Raw genomic sequence first — 25,422 nt, 5'->3', positions numbered from 1 at the left:
AGACAGTAAGGATGTTTTTGTTCAGCAACATATAATATTCTGCATTTTGCAAGAAAAATATTAGATAATATAGATTATCTATAGACACCACTGACCTGGGAAATAGTCTTTTTTCTTTTATATATTTATATATTACACTGTTTACTGTTCACCACATCTTTTAATATTTAGTGAAAAGTAAACAATGTAATATATAAATATTAAAAGATGTGATTAAAGCAGCGTTTTGCTAATATAATTTAAAACGATTGTTATTGTATTACGATAGCACTCTTCTGAAACCCCGCCCATTTTTCTAAACAAAGAGAGATGCAATGTTAACTTTTCCAAAATAATGAAACAAAAAATGATAATGAAACAAACAAACAAACAAACAAACAAATAAATAAACTTTTTTGCAATGTTTAATTTGTGAAATGTTAGACTTTGTTATGCACTAATTTAAATTTACATACAAACTACAGCAGAATTTGAATCTGACACTAGGTGATGTAATGACTTAAAGGTACACAATAACACACACACACACACACACACACACACTTCTTTGTGAGTGATCCTAATGCCCTCCTGTTGCGCTGTGCCAGGCTTTTACACGTCTTATCTTTGGGTGAGAATAATCAGGTTAAACACTGAATATGTGTGTGTGTGTGTTTAAGCTTGCCAAGGCTAAATCTCATTATACACACACACAAACACACACACAAACACACACACAGGCCTTATCTGCTCCCCGTCTGCTTGTCTGACACACCGGGAAATTGCATTGTAGGGACAGAGGACAAGGAGGAAGCTGTGACAGCGGCTTTCTTACACACACACACGCACACACACACACACACACACACACACACACACACACACACACAGAGGTCCTCTCAGTGGGTTTGACAGCCTCTTTGATTTATGGCTGTAATTCCCCTTAGCAGACGAGAGCTGCACTCATAACTGAGTTTGTATTACAGAGACGTCCATCGTGACCCATCATCACATCCACACTGTCCACTGAGAGAGAGAGAGAGAGAGAGAGAGAGAGAGAGAGAGAGGAAGACAGAGACAGAAAAGACAGTGAGAAAGACATAAACTAACAGACATAAAGAAAGAATATGAGAAACAAGTGTCCAAGTTATAAAACTAGCAGAGAGCTTTAATGTACAGAAAGTACTGGAGTAGCTAGAATAGATAGATAGATAGATAGATAGATAGAGAGTTACTTTATTGATTGCAGAGGAAATTCAAGCATAGTGCTAAATCTCCACACTGTAAGACTAGCGACGTGAGCAGGGGCTCATTAAACGTCCCCACAGCCTGAGCTTGGTCGTGTTCATTACTGTGCTGCTCTCCACTGCTTTATGAGGCTGTTATAAAGTCTTTGGCTCCATCAGCAACAATAACACTTTAAGAGAGACAGAAGTGTGTGTGTGTGTGTGTGTGTGTGTGTGTGTGTGTGTGTATGTGTGTGTGTTCCAGTTTCAGTTCGAGAAAGTTGTTTGAAAAACTGCAAAAATGTACACAAAGGTTTCTAGCACCTGATATTAGCATCAATTTTCTACACAGCTAGCTAGCTGGTGTTGCTAGCATGTTAGCATGTTGAACCAAACAACCAGCTTTATTCACCAAGGCACATAAGGCTTCTGAAAGAACGCTAATTAGCATAATCTTTTAGCATGTTAGCATATATTTCAGCTAATTAGCATCATCTAATTAGCTATTTCAACTTGAAGCCAAAATAAACCAACTGACAGAAATCACCTCTTAACAACTTTATTTCTTTTTGTAACCAATGTGAAGATTTTGCCAAAATGATCTAGCTAACATCTGCTGAGATCCAGATGTTAGCTGGGTTTATAGTGAATTTAAAATCACAACTGGTTTGTACAGTGGTTTGCTGGTTTTCCTGCTGTTTTGGGGAAGTTTAGAACTCTCACTCTTTTTTTCTTTCTCCTTCTACCCTTCTGTCTCGCTGCACTTCCTCTCCGTCCTCGGCGGGCGCAGTATTGATAGGGTAATTCAGTCCTGATGAACGACCCAATAATCGTGAGACAGTTGAAATACATCACACACTGATCAATACACACACACACACATAGGAAGATCATTATTCTGCAGTAGCACATCCTCCATTAGAACAATGGCCACACACACACAGACACACACACACACACACACCCACACAGAGGACGTAGAGGAGAAAGATATCCTGTTTCCAGTGTGTGTCTCTCAGATGACTGATGAAGGGTCCGGTGTTCCCTGTCGTACTTAAACAAAAAGGTGGCCGCTAATGGCCTTTTTGTGCTTCTAGCCAAAGCCGTAGTGCAGCAGAAGAAGATGAAGGGCTTTGTACCTTCAGATATTTCATGCTTGCAGCAAATTAACGCTGATCTTGCACTGCAGTCCTGTTGCTAAGCTCAGAGAGGTGCTTGGCTAAGCCAGAGCTATGCTAGCTGTCATCTAGCAAGTATCAGATTGGACAAAATTCAAACTCTTCTTCTATGTAAACTATAATGACTAACCAAAGTATTTTATTTTTTAGCCTTATAGCTAGCTGACGCTTCTAAGAGACTCTGTGTGTGCTTTCTAGATTCTCTAATTCACTAGAAAGCTAAACAGGTGTTAAAAAACAGAAATGAGTAAATTTCTTACATTTATAAAATGTGTAATGTGTAAAAAGGATGTGTAATAAATGTGTAAAAAGGAACCAACAATAAAGCTTCAGGAAGTCATTTATACATTTTCAGTCATTTGTACAAGCTACAGCATGCTAACAAACCGAAGAACATCCTACAGAGCTAACTAGCTCAGAATCGATCTCGGCTCAGTTCTAGCCCTAAACCAGAGCGTTGTGTTTAAATTAGCATGCTAAAAACTAGCATTATTTAGAGAAGAGTCCTAAGTGAGAAAACTAAAGCTGTGTCTTATTGAATTGTCTACATACAAATAATAGATTAACCTCAAAAATAATCCAGCTTATTATGAGATAGGCACAGGCTCCCCGTGACCCGAGGTAGTTCGGATAAGCGGTAGAAGATGAATGAATGAATGAATGTATTCTGAATCTTCTGAAAGTGTTTAATGAGTTTCTTTCACTCAAACAATTCTATATCGACCAACACAAGCCATTATTATTATTAATGTAAATTGTTTAATTGTATAATAATTGTAGTAATAAAGTAATAATCAAATAGAATGATTCTGAATAGATTCTCAAGACATCACAATATATTCACAATCATTTAAGAGAGAATTAAATCTGTTCCATCGATGCACAAAACATCACAATATTATTTTTTAGAGTAAATGGAATCATTTGGAATCTCATATGATTCTGAATCAGTCCACAAGACATCACAATACGAATCAAATAAGTGCAATCAGAATTGTTTAAGAGATGATTGAATTGGCCCTGTGATGGGTTGGCACTCCGTCCAGGGTGTATCCTGCCTTGATGCCCGATGATGCCTGAGATGGGCACAGGCTCCCCGTGACCCGAGGTAGTTCGGATAAGCGGTAGAAGATGAATGAATGAATGAATGAATGAATGATTGAATTGATTCAGTTCTCTTTTTAAATGATTCTGAATCAGTACAACAAACAGCTTGATATAAACATCGTAACATTTACTTCGGGATGAATAATGATCTAATTTACATGTCAACGGTGATCTATGAAGAAGGCTAGAAGAAAATGCTATAATTAGGGATTAGTATTTATGTGTTTTGATTAGTATTAGCTTATCGTGTTATATTTACTGAATGAAACATTAGCAGTGGTGCTAAATTTAACAAAATAGTTAATTATTTATATTCAGTATATTGGATATAACCTAATGGCCTTGTAGTATCCTTTATAATGCACTATATATATATATATATATATATATATATATATATATATATATATATATATATATATATATATATATATACAGCGAGAGAGAGAGAGAGAGAGAGAGAGAGAAATTCAGCAGTTTTTAATTTTTATTTAGTGAATTAAGAGTCTTTTGATTATCAGGTGACACACAACACTTATCATGTCAAGCAACTGAAAATAAAACCTTACATATTAATGTGAATTGTTCTTCTTCGAATATGTAAATATTGTGAAAATAAAAATAAATTAGCTTATACGCTAACAGCTAGCTTAGCTTTAGTGAAGTTCAGCTTATCTTTAACTTGATGGCTTAATGATAAACAGCATTATTACTAATTATGATGATATTTATTTTGCTAATGTAAACAGATGATTATTTTAAAACAGAGATAAACACGAGAGCAGAAAACACGGCTGATTGTTGCGGGATTTGTCTACATACAAATAATAGATTAACCTCAAAAATAAGCCAGCTAGCTAGATATTATTTACGTGTGTGTTTAGCAAACCTGCGGCTCACTCGTTGTATCGAAGGTTAGCAAGCAAGCTAGATTCCCACTGAGAGACACAGCTTTGTTTATATATCAGATTTGATTTAGATAGTCTGAATTAATTCAGAAAAACTTCAGAGTCTCCAGACAGTTCTAGCAAAAATGCTACATCACAGCTAAATCTGGTGATTCGGGCTTAATTTAAAACAGCCTTCAGTGCTCTTTTAAGGAAATAGAAGCCTGTTGAATATGAAATAAATTACTCCAAACATCGAACATCTTTAAGACGTGTTTTAATAAATGGGCCGAGACGTTTAGAACAATATGTTATTGTAGAAAACGCAGAATCTTCACTGAAAACCTTCCGCAATTCATTCAGACTCAGCTGGTCCTACATCCATCTGCTGGAATAGTTACGGTTAGAGACGAAAAAAGAGAGAGAGAGTGAGAGAGAGAGAGAGAGAGAGAGAGAGAGAGAGTAAAAGGGAGTGTGTGGTGTGGAAAGAAAGCGAAAGAGCAGAAAAGACAAGATGAACGAATAGACGGAAGGAACAGACGGTGAGAGAGAGAGAGAGACTTTGTCATGCTGATCGCAATAAGCTGTAGGTAGCGAGTCTTAGGGAAAGTGATTTATTGCGGCTGTCCACCGCGAGCAAGCACTCTGTCTCCTCTAGCATGGAGGATGAATGGGCCGCTGTCATCCAAGCCAGAACACACACACACACACACACATACAGTACACACACACACACACACACACACATATATATATATACACACACTTTCTTTTCTGTTCTTTCTCCTGAACTTGTGATTCCGTTTCCTTCTCACACACAGACCGTCTCCCAGAAACACTCGCAGCTCGCAAGCTAAATCTGGAACAGATCAGCGCCGTATCCTGTAATCGTCCATGTCACTGTTGACATGCTAATAGGCGTTTTAATGCTGTGGTTATTAGCGTAAATCCCCCGTTTCCAGTTCCGGCTCAAGTACTGTTTCCTCCGGGAGTTTTTCTGTGATGACCCTGCGGTAACCTGACGCAGATCCTGACCCTGATGTGCTTAATCGCACAGCACGCTTTTTATTACAGGTCGGCGGCCATTTTGTATTCTGTATGGTTTTTGAATTCAGATGCTTGATAATGCCTGCATTCACAATACTCTATCAGTCAACAAACCAACAAGTGACCTTTAACATCTGTGCGATTCTTTTAACGAGTTCAATTCTAACTCTCTTAAATGATTCCAAATCAAGGTTCATCGAAATTTCACAGCATAAGAGACAACCGAATCGATTCAAGTAGCTCTTAAACAATTCTGAATTCATGCTTAAAACATCACAGTATGATCAGAATCATTTCAGAGAGAATCAAATTAATTTGAATGGTTTAAATGAATCTGAATCCATTTAAATATCAGAATGTATTCTGAGTGGGGGGCACGGTGGCTTAGTGGTTAGCACGTTCGCCTCACACCTCCAGGGTCGGGGTTCGATTCCCGCCTCCACCTTGTGTGTGTGGAGTTTGCATGTTCTCCCCGTGCCTCGGGGGTTTCCTCCTGGTACTCCGGTTTCCTCCCCCGGTCCAAAGACATGCATGGTAGGTTGATTGGCATCTCTGGAAAATTGTCCCTAGTGTGTGATTGCGTGAGTGAATGAGTGTGTGTGTGTGCCCTGCGATGGGTTGGCACTCCGTCCAGGGTGTATCCTGCCTTGATGCCCAATGACGCCTGAGATAGGCACAGGCTCCCCGTGACCCGAGGTAGTTCGGATAAGCGGTAGAAGATGAATGAATGAATGAATGTATTCTGAATCTTCTGAAAGTGTTTAATGAGTTTCTTTCACTCAAACAATTCTATATCGACCAACACAAGCCATTATTATTATTAATGTAAATTGTTTAATTGTATAATAATTGTAGTAATAAAGTAATAATCAAATAGAATGATTCTGAATAGATTCTCAAGACATCACAATATATTCACAATCATTTAAGAGAGAATTAAATCTGTTCCATCGATGCACAAAACATCACAATATTATTTTTTAGAGTAAATGGAATCATTTGGAATCTCATATGATTCTGAATCAGTCCACAAGACATCACAATACGAATCAAATAAGTGCAATCAGAATTGTTTAAGAGATGATTGAATTGGCCCTGTGATGGGTTGGCACTCCGTCCAGGGTGTATCCTGCCTTGATGCCCGATGATGCCTGAGATGGGCACAGGCTCCCCGTGACCCGAGGTAGTTCGGATAAGCGGTAGAAGATGAATGAATGAATGAATGAATGAATGATTGAATTGATTCAGTTCTCTTTTTAAATGATTCTGAATCAGTACAACAAACAGCTTGATATAAACATCGTAACATTTACTTCGGGATGAATAATGATCTAATTTACATGTCAACGGTGATCTATGAAGAAGGCTAGAAGAAAATGCTATAATTAGGGATTAGTATTTATGTGTTTTGATTAGTATTAGCTTATCGTGTTATATTTACTGAATGAAACATTAGCAGTGGTGCTAAATTTAACAAAATAGTTAATTATTTATATTCAGTATATTGGATATAACCTAATGGCCTTGTAGTATCCTTTATAATGCACTATATATATATATATATATATATATATATATATATATATATATATATATATATATATATATATATATATATATACAGCGAGAGAGAGAGAGAGAGAGAGAGAGAGAGAAATTCAGCAGTTTTTAATTTTTATTTAGTGAATTAAGAGTCTTTTGATTATCAGGTGACACACAACACTTATCATGTCAAGCAACTGAAAATAAAACCTTACATATTAATGTGAATTGTTCTTCTTCGAATATGTAAATATTGTGAAAATAAAAATAAATTAGCTTATACGCTAACAGCTAGCTTAGCTTTAGTGAAGTTCAGCTTATCTTTAACTTGATGGCTTAATGATAAACAGCATTATTACTAATTATGATGATATTTATTTTGCTAATGTAAACAGATGATTATTTTAAAACAGAGATAAACACGAGAGCAGAAAACACGGCTGATTGTTGCGGGACAGTGCTAGCACTAGCATGTAGATAAAAAGGACACGAGATAACATCTGAGGAAACGATGACGCCACTTCTCTTTCGGGTCAGCGTGTGTTCCTGTTTGTCTGTGAGTTTGGATGTTTGGACGTTTGGACATTTGGACGTGTCCTCACTTCAGTATCAGAGCGTGTGTCTGTTTCCTCAGAACAACAACTCGCTCTGATCCTCCTGCTTGCTTTCCTTCTCTACAGATAAAGCAGGACACGAGAGCGTGACCTCTGAGTGACCTTCTGACCTAAAACACTGGTTTCTTTCTCATGTCACAGTGAAGCTCATACTTGGAAAAAAAAGGAAGAAAAAAAATAAATAAATGAATTGGAAAATATTCAATAAACACTAATTAAAATAAATACATTTTACAACAATCTTTAAACTTTAATCTATACATTTATATTATTATAAAAAATATTCTAAAACTGCTATAATTTTCTCATTATATCTTGATATATATATATATATATATATATAAATATTTTTTCAGTTTTTTAGAATTGTAATGCTTTCTTGAAATAATTTTATTTATACTAAAATAAAATAGAACAAAATCACAAAACAGGCCAACGATCATGATTCTGTATTTTTATTTTTAACTTTTGTTTTAATATTTTTGCATTTTTATCCTACTTTTTTCTTATTCTTTATTTAATGGAATTTATTTTTCTTTTATTTAAACCCTTATTAGGGGGCACGGTGGCTTAGTGGTTAGCACGTTCGCCTCACACCTCCAGGGTTGGGGGTTCGATTCCCGCCTCCACCTTGTGTGTGTGGAGTTTGCATGTTCTCCCCGTGCCTCGGGGTTTCCTCCGGATACTCCGGTTTCCTCCCTCGGTCCAAAGACATGCATGGTAGGTTGATTGGCATCTCTGGAAAATTGTCCGTAGTGTGTGAGTGTGTGAGTGAATGAGAGTGTGTGTGTGCCCTGTGATGGGTTGGCACTCCGTCCAGGGTGTATCCTGCCTTGATGCCCGATGACGCCTGAGATAGGCACAGGCTCCCCGTGACCCGAGGTAGTTCGGATAAGCGGTAGAAGATGAATGAATGAATGAACTCTTATTATTCAGCCCGGTATGTGAGGAATGTCAAATAAAACCCAAAGCCACTCAAATGGTGATCAAATAAAATGTAAAAATATAGTAATATATTTGACTTAAAGTGACTAAAAGACATTTCAAGTTTAAAATTTAAGTTTATTAGTGTTACTGGTAGCTACAGTGTGAGGAAAAATGACTTTATTTTCAATTTCTTTTACTCTAATGATTCCATGTGGGAACTTATTTATTATTCAGCGCGAGGTGTTCGTCCTGTAGCGAGTCCTGACCGTCATATCAAATCTTTAATCTCGTGTTCTGGTTGTTTTTAACAGTTTCACCCAGTCGAGTGTAGCTCACTGTGTGTGTGTGTGTGTGTGTGTAAGCAGATGGTGTGTTTAATAGTGTTGAATATAATCTGCAGGAATGAAATCTATGCGCTTGCTGGGTTTTATGGCCAGAACATTGCTCTGTGGGGAATAAATATCCGGCTCTGGGTTAAAAAAAGAGAAGTGTGCTAAGGGCATTGTGGATGTGTTGTACAACGAAACCACTCAGACGCTCCACACCTCTGACTGTGGACATCATTCACGGCTAAAGCTAACATCCTGTGTGACATCGAGAACTTACTGTAATATGACGATAAATCAAACACTCGATTATTAATCCTGGTTTTAGATTTTACTGATTACACACACATGATACTCTCATTGGTGGAGGGCCGTGCAGATGATAAAGCTTTCGTTTTAGAAAAAGCTGCACCACAAACTACCCCTTTAATCCAGTGCCATCAAACCAGCTCTTTAATACGGAGTAATCAAACTAACCCTTTAATCCAGCATCATAAAACTACCCCTTTAATCCAGCGTAATCAAACTATCCCTTTAATGGGGTAGAAATTGAATAGGGAGAGAGCATGAGGCAGTGGGTGAGAGAGACCGTGAGACAGACAGACAGACAGACAGACAGACAGACACAGAGGGGGTTGATGAGGAGGTGATTTGTGTCTTTGTGCCTGAGAGTTAATGGCTATTTTATGGTCTCTACCTTAGCAACAAAGTTCAGTATTTACAGCGAACAATAACAGAAGCTTCAAACTGCACTGTGATAGATGCTGACCAAAGAGGAGAGGCCTGGACTGTATCAGCAAACACACACACACACACACACACACACACTGCAGAGTCGACACCCATGTATGGCTTCGAAGCTCTGTGAAGTCAGCAGTGAGAGACAGAACAGTGAGAAGACACGGACACCAGCTGACTGCATCACCATTTATATCTCATTTACTGAGCAGGAGATCATAAAACATCATTACAACACACACACACACACACACACACACACACACACACACACACACACACACACACACACAGGCACAAACACATGAATGATACCACAGTTGTGCATCTCATGAAGTACATATCCTTAAAAAAAAGGTCTGATGGCAGAAAAGATTCTCAGACTTCAGGAAATAAGTGAGGATCCCAAACCGTTCATGTTTATTTATTTATTTATTTATCGCTTTAATTAGTTCAAGTTTAAAGTGTGACCCAAGACACTCCACACACTCGCCTGCAGACTTAACGTATGTCCGGAGGATCGAAATGACGTCCACCAGATGGCACTGGAGCCAAAACCCTGCAGAACTGTAAACGTTTAGCCCTTTTTATTTGTAACTGCGTTGTTTTCTCCGTCGCCATCGTGCTTCACGTCACATCCTGAAACATCCTCGTCACATCCTGAAACTATCCTGAAACAGTTAGTGTTTGTTTTTAAAAACAAACACTAACTGTAACGCTCGCTGTCACGCAGGAAGTGCAGCGCTGCTACGACACTCGTCTGAACTCATACAGATCGCTAGCTAGCGACGAGAACACAACAAAAACACACGGCGGCGAAGAAAATCTCATACTTTGATGATGTTTGTGTTTTTGTTATCTTTGAGAAGCGTCGACACACCGTAAAGGTTTAACTTTAATAAAGACGAATCACACCTTTAGCTGTTTAAGAGCTTGACACGAAGAACTGACGCAAAGCTGATAAAGAATCAGTGTGAGACTTTATTGTGATGTTGTCGACACATTCCCTCTGTGTGTGTGTGTGTCTGTGTGTGTCTCTCTGTGTGTGTGTGTGTGTGTGTGTGTCTGTGTGTGTCTGTGTGTGTGTGTGTCTCTGTGTGTGTGTGTCTCCATGTGTGTGTGTGTCTCTGTATGTGTGTGTGTGTCTCTGAGTGTGTGTGTCTCTGTGTGTGTGTCTCTGTGTGTCTCTGTGTGTGTGTGTATGTGTGTCTCTGTGTGTGTGTCTCTGTGTGTCTGTGTGTGTGTGTCTCTGTGTGTGTGTCTCTGTGTGTCTGTGTGTGTCTGTGTGTGTGTGTGTGTGTGTGTGTGTGTGTGTGCTTATATAATGCTATACACAACGCTCCCTTGACCTGGCTTCATCCTCTCTATCTTTAAATTGACAAAATCCTTGTTGGTGTTTTCCTTGTCAGCTGTCGCCCCTCCTTCTGCAGCGAGGCTGGTGATTGGAGGGTCAGTGAGAGGTGGAGGGTCACAACAAGGTCACACCTGATTTAAGAGCAGCAACTGTGCCTCTCCTCCATCACTCTCCCCCTCCTCCTGTTCTCCCGGCCATCCTAAACACATGCAGATGCTGTTTTGCTTCTGCTTGCTGTCGTCTTCCTTCATACACACACACACACACACACACACACACTTTGGCACGGGGCATGCGGGGAGAAAGGACACTTGTTGGACAGAGGGGATGAGTTATGGCTCCCTCTCGACCTCCTCTCACAATGGAGCTAAACAATAAACAATGTGCAGCGTACACACTCTGTGACAGGAGAATGTGGTCATAAATATCACGCAGGCAGCTTTTCTTCACACACACACATTACACACACACATTACACACACACACACTAAACAGAACACCACCAGCTATTACTTCCACGTTTATTAACAGACTCGTCACCAAACTGCTGTTTCTTCAGGATTTATCACTTGATTGTTGTTCCAAATGAATGAAAAGAAACTTAAAACTTGCAGTCAGATACGTAAATAAATCTACAGCACGTCTGAGACTCAAACGTCACTTTACTGCCTCGATCTGGAATAAAAGACATGATCAGTTCATCACATCACTGATGAATGTACTGGAACTTTCTCAAACGTTATACAGTCACTCTGTCCAGAGAAGGGAGACCAGGATGTGTGTGTTTATGTGTGTTTGTGTATGTATGTGTGTGTGTATGTATGTGTATGTGTGTGTAGGCATTTGTGCGTATGTGTGTGTGGGTGTTTGTATGTGTGTGTGTATATATATGTATGTGTGCGTATGTGTGTGTGCGTGTGTATGTGTGCGTTTGTGTGTGTATATGTGTGTATATGTATGTATGTGTGTCTATGTGTGTATGTGTGTGTCTGTGTGTATGTTGCATGTGTGTGTACTGTATGAGTGTGTGCGTGTGTATGTGTGTGTGCATGTGTATGTCTTTGCGTGTGTATGTGTATGTATGTGTGCGTGTGTATGTGTGTGCGTGTGTATGTATGTGTGACTGTGTGTGTATGTGTGTGTTTGTGCGTCTGTATGTGTGTGTATATGTATGTATGTGTGTGTGTTTGTGTGTAGTATGTGTGAGTTTGTGTTTTTGTGCGTATATATGTGTGTGTATGTGTATGTATGTGTGAGGGTGTATGTGTGTGTATGTATGTGTGAGTGTGTGTGTGTATGTGTGTGTTTGTGCGTATGTATGTGTGTGTATGTGTAGTATGTGTGAGTGTGTGTATGTATGAGTGTGTATGTGTAGTATGTGTGAGTGTGTGTGTGTTTGTGTGTATATATGTGTGTGTATGTGTATGTATGTGTGAGTGTGTGTGTAGTATGTGTGAGTGTGTGTGTATGTATGTGTGAGTGTGTGTATGTGTGAGTGTGTGTATGTATGTGTGAGTGTGGATGTGTGTGTATGTATGTGTGAGTGTGTGTGTGTATGTGTGTGTTTGTGCGTATGTATGTGTGTGTATGTGTAGTGTGTGTGAGTGTGTGTGTATGTATGAGTGTGTGTATGTGTAGTATGTGTGAGTGTGTGTGTGTGTGTTTGTGTGTATATATGTGTGTGTATGTGTATGTATGTGTGAGTGTGTGTGTGTGTAATATGTGTGAGTGTGTGTGTATGTATGTGTGAGTGTGTGTGGATGTGTGTGTGCGCCATTAAGACTAATCAGTTACAGTCACTACAGCAGTAGACGCTTAAATATTCCTCTCTCCTTAGCTTCACCCCTTCTTCTTCTTCTTCTTCTTCTTCTTCTTTACCAAATTTCCTCAGGGGATTAATAAAGTATTGTGATTCTGATTTATTCACACAAACCTAACACATGTCTGTAAATTTGAACTTTAGCATCCAGTAGAACTTTCATGTTGTAATCTAAGCTTCGTTAGAAAGAAGAAAATCCTCCCACTCGCTTTGTTTCACCGTCACTTTTCTTTTTTAAACTTTCCTTCTCTTTATCATCTTCCCCCTCATTGTCCTGTCACAAAGCCGGCACGAAACGAAAGGCTGTGGAAGGAAGGATGCTGAGCGAGCGGCGAGAAGGAAGGATGGAGAATCACGTGACGGAACGTGAGAGAAGGAAATGGAGAGAGAACAGCGGCGTGGATCCTCCTGAATCAGACGTGAAGTTCTCCTCGGGTGAAACCTTCGAGGACGAAAAAATCCGATGGTAAAGAAAGGGTTTGTGTGTGTGTGCACGGTGACAGGCGCCTCAATAAAATACGACTAGCTAATGATATTAAAAGCGCAGAGTTGTTGAGATGCCAGGTCCGGGTCCCATAAATCCACCGAGGGCTTCCATAGCCTGTCCCCATGCCGTGTAATTAAAGCTGATTTATGAGCTGTATTACATCAGAGAGAGATACTTCATATTCCAGCCCTACTTTATTAGACAGTCTGACAGGCACCAAAAAATATCGTCGGAGTTGCCTCGGCCATGAGAGAGCCCCGCTCGACACTCTGTCTTTTTCCTGTCAGCCAGGCCAGGCTGTGAAGGATGAAGCTCCGAGTCTTCTCCTTCTTTCCCTGGCTTTCTTTTTCTTCATCTTCTCCGTCCTCACAGCCTTTATGTCTCATCCTAAATCTCTTTACCCTCTTTGTCTCTCGCCCACTTTCACATTCCCTCATTAGGGCTGGTTTTTATTCTCAGTCAAAAGTCTTTAACATACTTTCATTCAAAAGTCTGTTTGCGTTCAGTTTGGATTTTGTGACCTAGCTGTATACACTCGTTTATGTATATTATATATATATGTGTGTGTGTGTGTGTATGTGTGTGTGTAATAGTTTTAAAGTGTTGTCTTTGACTTGTTAACTAAAAAAAAAATTAAGCTGTTAGAAGATTTCTAAAGAATTTGTGAGGAGAAAACTTCAGGTAACCTCATGTAGGAATCAGAACTAGCATTATCACACATCAGCTAGTTTCTGCCCCTCCCCACAGCAGCTACAGTGATTTCACGCACACACACACACACACACACACACAGACACACACACACACTTAGCATTGTATACACTTGACACTCTACAAATGGTCATAGTGAGGACCTCAACCTCAAAAAAGGAAACAGGAATTAGCATAATAACCAGACACTGGAGCTGAGAAGAAGAAGAAGAAGAAGAAGAAGAAGAAGGAAATGATAAATAAGAAGGAAACTTGAGTCTGCTAGCAATAAAGTAGACCCACACTAACAAAACAAAATCACTAACGCTTACGTTCAGTAAATATCAATCATCAGCCCGAGAGCAGACGCCTCGTTCGGCTAATTACGCCGCTTCTCTCTGACTCTTCGGCGAGAGTCAGCACTTTTCTGATTTTCGCTGACAGGAAGTTGTTAAGCCTGATGTGTATTCTTTATGTCTTCTCAAAGCTCTTTCAGCGTGAAAGGAGAACGCCCACGTGCACACGGCTAGTCACAATATGGTGTAACGCTACGTTCACGCTAACGAGCCACAAATCTTTTTTTTCTGCGTACATCTGCAACAGTGAGCCGTGATTTCACTTACATTTGAAATTTCAACTGTTATTTCTATGTAAATTTGGTAGTAAAGTGATAAATGACTCAACGCTCAGAGAAGAATCAGTAGTTAATGGAGCTGAGATAACAGTATAATTAAAAAAACGATTTATATCAATAACTTTTATAAAGATTTTGATGAACGTTTGTAAATGTTCTTCCTGGCCATGAAGCTACGTTATATAGCAGCAATTTTATAATACCAGAGTACAACCGAACAACTGCAGGTTCTTCCAATTCTGAATTTGTGCAGTCTTTGTTTCACATGAATATTCATGAGCTCAGGAAATGACATCGCTGTGAATAATTGGAGATGTAGTGGAGCTGGAGGTCAGCTGGTAGAACAGACCTGAGCAGCAGTAGCTTTGTTATAGTTTAATGGTCTAGAAATGGAGCAGAAGCGACAATCTGGAATCAAACACGGCTCAGATTAGAAAGAGAGAAACACTGTAGATATCACAAGAAGGAGGATTAAACAGGAAAAGGAAGGAGCTCGCTCGATCCACCACGGCCACTCGTCTGACAATAACTAGCAGCCTCACGTTGATGATCATTATTAATTAGAGCTTCTCAGGCACCAAATTAAATCGATACAGCCGAAGGGAAGCGGAATTTCTCCGTCCTGCTCGGATCAATCAGGTCGAGGTTTTTATCTGACAAACCGCCACAGAGGAGGCCTCGTTAGTGCAACTGCTTCTGGCTGTGCGACGAGATGGAGATGAAGATGGATCTGAGCTTTTTGTAATTAGAAGGCCAAAAATGAGCGGCTAACAATTTTGCTAACTTCTGTTTTATGCGTCATCCCGTTTCACCCTCCGTCCTCCATCCTCCATCCTCCTCCTCCTCAGTACTCGCTCTGCTATCGCCACACTCGCTAATACATAAAGAATATTCAGCACTTTCTCTTATGGTTCTGGATCAGGATTAAAAGATCTCCCTCCTCCCTTTTCCTCTGTAGCTTCGTGTTAAATGAATGTGTCCTCATAAGAGGAAAATGAACCCATTTATCATGACTTTGTCCTCCGGGGATGCTACAGGTCGTTAGCCATCAACGATCATGAAATAATTAGTTTTACTATTAATGTAGCAAAGCTCGGCGTTCACGCTTGGCCGTGCGTCCCTTAACATAGAGATTAATTACATTAATGCGCTTGGTGGCTCGCTAAAGGCCTTTAAAAACAATTAGAAACGTGCTAGCCGGCTCAGCGTGGCGGAAAGAGACGACAATTCATTTCTGAAACACACTTTCTAGCTGCTAGGCTAAGTTTAGGAGAGTCTAATTACAATTCAAAAGCAAATTATGCGACAAGTCTACAATGAATGTCTCTGTTTGAACGTGATGATTAACAGCCCGCTAATCAGAATCAGAATCAGGTTTATTGGCCAAGTGTGTTGATGTTAACACACACAAGGGATTTGGTTCTAGTTGTTTGTGACTCTCAAAAAGTACAGACATAAATAACACTATACTGTACAATACAGGCATAAATAACACTATACTGTACAATACAGACATAAATAACACTATACTGTACAATACAGGCATAAATAACACTATACTATACAATACAGACATAAATAACACTATACTATACAATACAGACATAAATAACACTATACTATACAATACACACATAAATAACACTATACTATACTATACAGACATAAATAACACTATACTATACAATACAGACATAAATAACACTATACTATACAATACACACATAAATAACACTATACTATACAATACAGACATAAATAACACTATACTATACAATACAGACATAAATAACACTATACTATACAATACACACATAAATAACACTATACTATACAATACAGACATAAATAACACTATACTATACAATACACACATAAATAACACTATACTATACTATACAGACATAAATAACACTATACTATACAATACAGACATAAATAACACTATACTATACAATACACACATAAATAACACTATACTATACTATACAGACATAAATAACACTATACTATACAATACACACATAAATAACACTATACTATACAATACACACATAAATAACTCTATACTATACAATACAGACATAAATAACACTATACTATACAATACAGACATAAATAACACTATACTATACAATACACACATAAATAACACTATACTATACAATACACACATAAATAACACTATACTATACAATACAGACATAAATAACACTATACTATACAATACACACATAAATAACACTATACTATACAATACACACATAAATAACACTATACTATACAATACACACATAAATAACACTATACTATACAATACACACATAAATAACACTATACTATACAATACAGACATAAATAACACTATACTATACAATACACACATAAATAACACTATACTATACAATACAGACATAAATAACACTATACTATACAATACACACATAAATAACACTATACTATACAATACACACATAAATAACACTATACTATACAATACAGACATAAATAACACTATACTATACAATACACACATAAATAACACTATACTATACAATACACACATAAATAACACTATACTATACAATACACACATAAATAACACTATACTATACAATACACACATAAATAACACTATACTATACAATACACACATAAATAACACTATACTATACAATACACACATAAATAACACTATACTATACAATACACATAAATAACACTATACTATACAATACACACATAAATAACACTATACTATACAATACACACATAAATAACACTATACTATACAATACACACATAAATAACACTATACTATACAATACACACATAAATAACACTATACTATACAATACAGACATAAATAACACTATACTATACAATACACACATAAATAACACTATACTATACAAGACAATACAGACAGAATGAGTATTAAATATAAATACAGAATATATAACAGATCAGTTATGTACATAAAGTGTGAGAGTGTAAATAACAGTATTGTGTAATATTATACTTTAGTACACTATACAGCAGCAGTAGTGTGTAATATATACAGATGATGTGATGACTGACAGTCCTGATAATGCAGCACTTATAGATATGAAGCAGTGAATATAATTATGGTGAGGTGTTAATCAGGGTGATTGTCTGGGGAAAGAAACTGTTCCTGTGTCTGGTAGTTTTAGTAAGTAAAGTTCTGTAGCACCTGAGAGAAGGGAGGAGCTGAAAGAGGTTGTGTTCAGGATGTGAAGGGTCAGTGGTGATTTTTCCTTCGTTGCAGTCTGTCAACACCCGTAGATTTATTCTGTTAGCATACCTGCTTATCCTCTAGGCCAGATTTTGCAAACTCCAGAATATTAACATCAGATTTTCTTGACATGTTTTGAAAACACGCCTGAAATAGGCACAGGCTCCCTGTGACCCGAGGTAGTTCGGGTAAGCGGTAGAAAATGAATGAGTGAGTGTTTTGAAAACAGACACGTCTCATCATGGAGGACGTAATAAGTGATGAAAATGATGTACAGTAATTATCATACGTTCATTTTTGAGCCAAATCTAGCCTGTCGTGTTAGCATGTGTCCGTTAAAGAAAAACTTAGTGCTCCTGCTCTGACATCCATAATGAACAGTTACCTGCAAAACATGACCATGTTGCATAATCCATAATCCAACACTGTTAGCAAGCTTAGCTAACTAGCTGGACTTTATCTGTCACTGCGGCGGCGCTAATTTCTGTTTTCTGATTTCTAAATTTGGCTTGAAAATGAGTATATGATAATCACTGCAATTATTCTTCTGGAAATAAATATAACATACTGTAGATGCTAGCATGCGTGTGTGCTAGTTTGTTTACATGCACGGCTGCTATGCATGTAAACTTCATGTCCACAAAATGGTGTTCGCTCTGAAGACAGCTGTGTACAGTATGTGTGTGTGTGTGTGTGTGTGTGTGTGTGTGTGTGTGTGTCTGTGTGTGTGTGTGTGTGTGTGTGTGTGTGTGTGTGTGTGTGTGTGTGTGTGTGTGCGAAAGACTTATTTCCTGTCATAAGCAGGTCAGTGGATGTTGAATAAAGAGGTCCAGATGCTGTAGAGATTAAAACTGCAGCAACAGGTGGCTCTGAGTGCGTGGCCTTTTATGGCAGAATAAGGATGTTTCTCTCCTTCTTTCTCCCACACACAAATAGCCGTCTTGTCATAATTACGTCCCGTTCAGCCGTGATAAACGACTCACACTGTCTGAGCACTCTCTCTCTCTCGCTCTCTTAATCTCTGACACTCTGTTTCCTCTTCTGACAGAAAATAAATAACAGGACTGTAAAATATAAGGAGCGGAAAAGGAGGTCTCATTTGCATACGGTCTCCTTCCAGCAGTCTTTTTTTTCCCCCATCTCTCGTTCTTCCACTGATCCATCTTTCCTTCTATAAGTGTGCTAAATATCCAAAATGTTAGCTCCATTTTACAGTCACTGAGACTGAGAATCATTAAGAACTAGTCACAGAGGCCACACCTCCTTCACCTTCTCCACTGAGAATCAGTCACAGAGGCCACACCTCCTTCACCTTCTCCACTGAGAATCAGTCACAGAGGCCACGCCTCCTTCACCTTCTCCACTGAGAATGATTCACAGAGGCCACGCCTCCTTCACCTTCTCCACTGAGAATGATTCACAGAGGCCACGCCTACTTCACCTTCTCCACTGAGAATGATTCACAGAGGCCACGCCTCCTTCACCTTCTCCACTGAGAATCAATCAGAGGCCACACCTCCTTCACCTTCTCCAATGAGAACGATTCACAGAGGCCACGCCTCCTTCACATTCTCCACTGAGAATCAGTCACAGAGGCCACACCTCCTTCACCTTCTCCACTGAGAACCAATCACAGATGCCACGCCTCCTTTACCTTCTCCACTGAGTATCAGTCACAGAGGCCACGCCTCCTTCACATTCTCCACTGAGGACCAGTCACAGAGGCCACACCTCCTTCACCTTCTCCACTGAGGACCAGTCACAGAGGCCACACCTCCTTCACCTTCTCCACTGAGAACCAGTCACAGAGGCCACACCTTCACCTTCTCCACTAAGTGTCACAGAGGCCACGCCTCCTTCACCTTCTCCAATGAGAACCAGTCACAGAGGCCACACCTCCTTCACCTTCTACATTAAGAACCAGTCGCAGAGGCCACACCTTCACCTTCTCCACTAAGTGTCACAGAGGCCACGCCTCCTTCACCTTCTCCACTGAGAACCAGTCACAGAGGCCACGCCTGCTTCACCTTCACTGAGAATCAGTCACAGAGGCCACGCCTCCTTTTTTTCACCTCCTTCATTAAGACTCACACAGACCTTCTTTGTCACTCAGGTACAGGATCAGAGGCCACACCTTTTTAGCCACACCTCCTATGCCTCCTTCACTAAGAATCAGTCACAGAGGCCACGCCTCCTTCACTAAAACACATGTACTGTCTATTTCTTCTATAGGTACCCTTCTCTATCCTCTCATTTCTCCTCCCCCACACACTCTTTTACATAATGATACACATTTTCACCTCTCTCTCTCTCTCTCTCTCTCTCTCTCTCTCTTTGTTTCTCTCTCTCTCATTCTCCCTCTCTCAAGGGCACACTCTAATAAAGTGGCTGCTTGATGGATCGGTTCAGTGGCTTTTGGAGTAGCCGAGTTCTTTAATGTGGCGTAAAAGCATGAGCAGCTCCTGTGGCTCCTCCTGAAGCTTGGAAATGACCCGATCATACACCGTCGCCCCGGAGCATGGCCACTGCTAACGAGAGACACTGTATTAAAGCACCTTTTAGAGAATGTTGACTTTGTAATCCAGGATTTTGCAGCCGAGTAAAAACTTCCAGTGTGATGATGGTGTCAATAGCACCAAACAGGGATGTGGGTGGAGCTAGAACTAGCAAAACACTGATGAACATAATCACCGCAGAATCGCATCAAACCGTCAGACTTCTTTGTTGTACACCAAAGGGACGCGGTGTGTGTAGTTTATAACCATAAATTCCGTGCAACTTTAAAAACTGCAAAAGTTCTTCTGCTCTCTTTTTCCTGTAAAACTAAGTGAATAAAAGAGAGATCACAACTAAGACATTGCAATACTCCTTTGTTTAGGCAATGATATCATCACTTACAGCACCTCTAAAGAAACTCTGCCCACATTCAGGGATAATTTGGAAATTTAATATCATCAGGTGGGGGCACGGTGGCTTAGTGGTTAGCACGTTCGCCTCACACCTCCAGGGTTGGGGGTTCGATACCCACCTCCACCTTGTGTGTGTGGAGTTTGCATGTTCTCCCCGTGAATCGGGGGTACTCCGGTTTCCTCCCCCGGTCCAAAGACATGCATGGTAGGTTGATTGGCATCTCTGGAAAATTGTCCGTAGTGTGTGAGTGAATGAGAGTGTGTGTGTGCCCTGTGATGGGTTGGCACTCCGTCCAGTGTGTATCCTGCCTTGATGCCCGATGACGCCTGAGATAGGCACAGGCTCCCCGTGACCCGAGGTAGTTCGGATAAGCGGTAGAAGATGAATGAATGAATGAATATCATCATGTGACCCCCACAATTCCCAAGAATCAAAGAAATAGCAATAAAGATTTTTTTGTCTCTTCTAAATGCAGAAGACATACAGGGCAGTGAACAGAATCAGCAGATGATGTCCGTAATACACACTAGTAGTTCACACTAGGATGGTTCATCTGAGGAAGGTTCCTGAACTACTGTAACAGCAGATATTTCTATTGCTTTGCAAGTTAGCCTCATAAGCTTTAAGACTGTAAGCTAATGCTGTGTACCTAGGGAGCTGGCTTCTGAAGCCCACAAACACTGATTCAGCACTCCTGGAGAATTCTTTATTGGTGTCTCAGCAGTTCGGAATCTGTGCTCTGTAATGAGGTGTTGGGTTTGAAACTCCTTGCAAAATAGGGCACTTGTAAAACATTAGCCTTTATATTAAACACAGCAGAGCATGTGCATGAGAGGAATGCAGATTGGAACAGTGTCTGGAGCTCACACCTAAAGGAGCCAGCTACAACACACACACACACACACACACACACACACACACACACACACACACACCATCTTTGTCTTTCTATCCTTGTGAGGACCTCCCATTGTTATAATTTAGTTTAATGAAGCTAATTAATGCTATGCGTCATTGAAATCTAACGCTAACCTTAACCGCAGGAAGCAAAACACAAACCTTTTCTTCATGGGGAACCAGCCATATGTCCCTACACACACATCTGTATATAATATAAGAATATAAGACCTCTCATTAAATGTTTGTGGAAATGTTATGAGTAAAAATAAAACAAGCTTTGAATGATGAGCACAGCAGAGATCGCTGGAACATCGAGTGAGCTAGTCTATGTAGCTAGTACAGCTAGCTTGCTTTGCTAATCTGCCAATAATGCTTTTATGAAGTTGTGCATAAATAATAATAATAATAATAATAATAATAATAATAATAGCTACTATGTTTACCTACCAGAGGAGCATCGAGGGTTAACGCATAGTAGGAGTGTTAAAAAATGGCACCTCAGTAGTGTAATACTGAGAATACGATACATCCTCATAAGCATATGAAGGACTAGATCTGATCTCAGACCTGTGCTCAGACTCTGCGGCAGAAACCGTAGTCATATTTCAGACTTAATAACTGCTGTAGATTTTATCTGATGAACACAAACGATCTAGTTGCAAAAGTTTATTAGTCTGAAGGAAAATATTAACGTGTTCATCAGTGAAAAGTGCTCACGCTTTCCTGCTTCCTATTAGCTTTCGCTACGCGGCTTCACCCAGCCCATCTGTCTGAATCAGCATTCGGAGGCAGTACGAGCTCATGAATCTCACGTTAATGGAGTCTCCACTGTATTAGACTGCTGTAAAGTCCTGATGTGCAGAGCTGCAGAGGAACAGCTTCATCAAACCAGGTTTCAAATAAAAGACTTATCTGTAATGTATTTGTGGTAATAATAAAGGCTTTATTCCCCAATTTCATTTATAGTAGATGTTTCAAACCATCTACATATCTAAAGCCTGTGGGACCAGTTCAGAGTTAGAAGCAGATAACTTCAGGTTTATACACTTACGATATCCTTACATTGATTGTGGATCTTTTAGTTATTCTGTTGTACCTGAAACTTCTGCAAGTTCCTCCACCACTATAGGCATGATGGGAGATAAAATGTGGTTATTTTCACATAACAAACACCAAACTAGTCAACCAGACTTTTTTCTACCAAACCAGTTTATCATTTTTGTCTAATAAATCAAACATATCATTTTTTATCTTCTAGTGAACCAATTACTATTACTTATTTTCCTAAAGTAATACACACATTGTTATTTTTGTCTAGTTAAACAAACAGATTTTTGTCTAATGAACAAAATGTATTGCAGTTTTTTACCTAGTGAACCAAACACATCACTGTGTTTCATTTTCTTCTGGCAAACAAAACATATTGTCATTTTTATCTAGTGAAACAAATTTCAATGTTTTCACCTAGCAAATGATGCACGTTCCTATGTTCATCCAATAAACCAACACAATGTTTTCTTCTAGTAAACAAAAGTAAAAAAAGACATAATTTTTGTCTGGTGTTGTTTTTCTGTAGTAAAACCAAAGACCTCTTTTTGTCTAGTAAACCAACCATTTTGTGGGATTTGTCTGGTTCTTTTATTTTTCCACGAGGTTTGCCATGTTTATGTGACTTCCATTCTGCAATGAAAATTGATTTAGATGCCATTGCTGGCTCTCGTTAAGCGTTGTAAGAGTTGGGACAGAGACCAGGACTGTGCGATTGCACAAAAATTAAGCTCAGCTCTTAAGTTCCTGAAGAGAAGAATACAGCTGAGGTCAAAGTCACAGAACACAACACCCACAGAACACGTAATTGCTGTAGCTTCATTTGACACAACGTTACCTTTCACATCATAATGTCCACCCACCACACACACACACACACACACACACACACACACACACACACAAACACACGTCTCTGTAAGACATTGATCTGCCTCGTCTCACGCACACCAAACGTCCAGCACTGCTTCAGGGGTACAGAGAAAGAACACACAGCTTTATGGCTGGAGTCTGTTTAATCTCCACACACACTCCATTCCCCAAAGGCTAACACGCTATAGAGGAGACCATTACACACACACACACACACACACACAAACACACACACACCAACACATACACACAGCGTGAGCATTTCATTTGCCTGGCATCTGGTGTGTAAAAGTGTGTGTGTTTGCTCCATTTAGTAGTTTCCTTCAGCTAATCTGAAAATAAAATTAGCTTTCTCTCTCTCTCTCTCTCTCTCTCTCTCTCTCTCTCTCTCTCTCTCTCTCTCTTTCTCTCTCTCTCTCTCTCTCCTTCATTTCAGTACATAAAACCAAAAAAAGTAACAGTTCTAATAATAATTACAGCATCACCAACAATAACTGCATTGCACCTACATGCTAACATTTAGCTCAGGTTAGCTAACTGGCTAGATATAGCCATGGAAATATGAACACATTTTGAATGTGACTTAAACTTCCTTTATATAATCCTGTCACAAGGTAGTTAGCTAGAGTTACCCAAATCTTTTCAGAAATCATGTCAGGTCCATTTACGTTAACTAGCTAGCTAGCTATCAGTAGGCAGGAACCGTGTAAATACTTTTGAGTATAAAAGCCTTGTCATGGGTTAGCTTTTGTGAACTAGCTAGTTAGAGTGAATCATGAATCATTTTAAACGTGACTTATAAATCCTGTCTCTAGATTTAGCCATGAATATATTATAACCTTTCAAAAAAAAACCTGATCCAGTCAGGCAGACTCATGTTAGCTAAATAGCTAGAGTTAGCCATGCGCAGTGTGAATATTTTTGAATAGGCCAGAAAATATTTTAATAATAATCATATCAGGTTAAATTCATGTTAGCTTGCTAGCTAGAAGTAGACATTCATTCACTCGTCTTCTACCGCTTATCCAAACTACCTCGGGTCACGGGGAGCCTGTGCCTATCTCAGGCGTCATCGGGCATCAAGGCAGGATACACCCTGGATGGAGTGCCAACCCATCGCAGGGCACACACACACACTACGGACAAATTTCCAGAGAAGTAGACATGACTCATGTAAATATGATTGAATATGGCATAAAAATCCTGACATTAGCTCATATTATTCAGCTAGCGAGAGTTGTCCTTGATTCACGTACGCGGTTTTGAACACGACATAAAATTGTCAGGTTAGCTTATCTCAGCTAGCTGGCTAAAGAAAATCTGTGAAACAGAGTCTCTTTCTCTCTCTGTCTCCATCTTTTTCCTGTGTGTCTTCGGAGGCAGACAGAATCCCCGCTGCTTCGATCAGCCGTAATTGCTCTGACACCAGTCAAGAAAACATTTCTGTCTGTGAGACATTTTCATTTAACAGCCCTTATTATCCTGTTATTAATGGTCTAGTACGTCAACACAATCGCTCGCAGTCATTCAGCGCTCGTGACACATTCAAACACACACAGTGCCATTAAAGTGCTGAAGACTGTGTCTCTGTCAGCTTGATGTGCAGCTCAGTGTTTTGGCATGTCAAACACTATCATATCAAACACACACTGCGGTCTGTGTTAAGAATTTACCCAGAAGGCTTTTCACCTCAAGTACCAAGAAGTACAAACACTGCCATGTCCACACGGCACTTTACTCGCTCGATCATCAAACGAAGCATACATTAGAATGGACGTGAAGATTATTCGCTTCTTTATAAAGATTTTAAAGAAATGTAATATGTGGGTTGATGAACACAAGTGCATCGACTTGTGGGTTTAATTATGGATGTTATGTTGT

The sequence above is a fragment of the Tachysurus vachellii genome, chromosome 12 (genome assembly GCF_030014155.1).
Source record: "Tachysurus vachellii isolate PV-2020 chromosome 12, HZAU_Pvac_v1, whole genome shotgun sequence".
Lineage (NCBI taxonomy): Eukaryota > Metazoa > Chordata > Actinopteri > Siluriformes > Bagridae > Tachysurus > Tachysurus vachellii.
The sequence above is the reverse complement of the archived record's forward strand: the minus strand, read 5'-3'. Positions refer to the sequence as shown.